This window comes from Humulus lupulus, chromosome 9 (genome assembly GCF_963169125.1).
Source record: "Humulus lupulus chromosome 9, drHumLupu1.1, whole genome shotgun sequence".
In the NCBI taxonomy this organism is placed as follows: domain Eukaryota; kingdom Viridiplantae; phylum Streptophyta; class Magnoliopsida; order Rosales; family Cannabaceae; genus Humulus; species Humulus lupulus.
The window spans coordinates 50,178,432-50,180,909 of NC_084801.1; the positions used below are offsets into that span (position 1 = coordinate 50,178,432).

Genomic DNA, 2,478 nt, shown 5'->3' on the forward strand with positions numbered 1-2,478 from the left:
AAATTCACAAATAAATAAATAATACTTAATTAAACAATTAACCTACGTCCACAAGTAACTTTTGTTGCTTATTACTAAAATAATTACAGAATAAGATGAACTAAAATCACTTAGTTTTAAATAACCAGTAAGCATGAGATACAATATATACATTTCTCTTTCTTTTACACACTCATAAAAGAACATAATGATCCCCCCTCCTTCTATTTATAGGAGAGCCATAAATATATCAGAATTCAATTTATAACATACAACATAATCTATATCTTGAGAAATAACTCTTATTTCGTTATTTGAAAGAAAAGCTAATTAAATATGCAATAAATTAGTTCTGTGTTGTTCTATGTGATCAACTTCTCATATTATGCGATCAGACCCTCTTTATGTTGCAGAATGAAATCATGGAAAACAGGTTCTCCTTGCTGCATCCGATTGCCTGCACAAACAGATCTACCATCCATATGAACATAATTTTTGATTCGTCAACTTTTCAAAAACTGGGTTTAACATTTTGCCCCCAAAGTTAGTGTTCATGGAAGCCTAAGATTCACTTCAATACGATGGTTCCTTATCCACTATTCGGTATAGATACATACATGTCAGTTGATCGTTTACTTTTCCAATGTCAAATTGACTTTTCAAATTCCTATCTATGAAACTTTTTAAACGTTCAAGCCTTCTACTTTAGACGAGATAGAGAAAACTAGTATCGAGGCTTCAATCCTTCAGAAAACAACATTCCACGAAGATTAATTAAGCCTATCCATCGTCGTGCACTTCTTGTAAGATTTTGAACTTCTCCACATACTTGAAAGTTGTTTTAATCCTTGAGTTTTGCCTGATTTGAATATAATTTTATTTTGAAATACCGAGAACGTAAATCTATAGAGATTTCTCCAATTTAATGCTTGAATGAGTAGTTAAGGCTGTGAATCCTATAGAATTGTAATGAATGACTTCTGGGTAGTTTGATTTTGGGATTGATCAAGCCTATTGCGAAACAAAACTGATAAAATTGGTTTTTTATTTTCTGGAAACCATGCTCTTGAAGAACATTAAAAAACACTGAAACTTCATAAGAAAGTTGTAGAAACAGTTTTTGATCCATTATGGCATGTTGATCACGTACCTTTTATGTTTGTATGCAAACAAACACGTTTTTGTTTTTAATTATTGACATGAGCACACCCTCACTTCCCCTTTTTCCTTTTCAGATGTTCATCTGTGACTACTTCTAGGGAGGTGAGGTGAGTGATGTGTGTATGAAGACCTTTAACAACTGCTTTACAATGAAGAGCCAGAACGTGAACCACCATTCCATAACTTTGTGTAACGTCCCAAATCAAGGAGGGCATAATTGGATGTTTATGTGTTAGTATGATTTAATTGTGATTATATATGTGAATTTTATGAGTTATATTATGATACTTATGCATGTTTAAGTGTATTAAATATGCTTATAGACCCGCTTCTATTAAAAATGACATTTTCATAATTTTGATTTACTGATGGTATATTTGTAATTATATGTGCTTTGTGAGTGAGACCACTTTATTATGTGAATATATTTGAGATGTGTGGCACGAGTGTTTATCCATAAATCAGATGCTGATGACATGGCAATGATTTTCGACATGTGGCGGACACGTAGTAGAGATACGGCTCGCCTATCGACCAGCATTATTTCTACACGAAGAGATTATGTTTTATATACGACCAGCTTGGTCGTATATTTCATTTATTTATATAAAGATCTGTACAGTTGTGATGATATTCGAGAATATCTCTTCATTATAACCTGCAGATCCGATCATTAAGGATAGATATTATTTCCTAATTCAGGTAACTCTTCCTAAGCGTATAAATACACAAGAAATAGCTCAAGGAAGGGGGTCGATCTTTTTCTTTCGGAATTATACTACTATTATCCATTGTTGTATTGCTTTCTTCTTCTAAGGTCTGTGAAACTCAAGAACCCTAGTTCTTTGATCACACCTTGGGAGTTCAATATTAATAATAGTATTAAGTGGACGTAGGTCATTACCAATCACTGGGGCCGAACCACTATAAATCTCTTTGTTCTTTATCTTTCCATTAGATTATTTTTAAGCTCTATATCATTTTCCTGTCGTTTTCTAGACTCCGTGTCGTTGACCAAAATCAGGGTCAACAATCTGGTGCTTTCATTGAGAGACTTGAATCCAAGAAAATCTAATGGCAAAGACTACCAAGAAAACTGGACAGGCTGCTGCCGCACCATCCCAGCCTCCACCCCCAAATATGGCTGAAGATGAACCTCATTTGGAGTTCGATGAGGAGGAAGTGGACTCTGAGGCCCTGAAGACAACACTGAGGGTGTTGCAAGATGAATTGGCCGCTCTGAGGGCCAATCAAGAGAGTGTCGCCGAGATAATGGCGTCACAGCAGAGGGAGATAGAGCGCCAGCGCCAAGAGCTGAGCGAGAGATAGGCGGAGATG

At 35.4% G+C, this 2,478-nt stretch overlaps 1 long non-coding RNA gene across 1 annotated transcript; it reads left to right on the top strand.

Moving 5' to 3' along the window:
- Nucleotides 1-252: 252 nt before the first annotated feature.
- On the top strand, nucleotides 253-1,495 carry LOC133801055 (uncharacterized). The gene is made up of 2 exons (XR_009876720.1): nucleotides 253-782; nucleotides 1,215-1,495. It is a non-coding gene; the product is annotated as an uncharacterized LOC133801055 (long non-coding RNA).
- The last annotated feature ends 983 nt before the right edge of the window (nucleotides 1,496-2,478 follow it).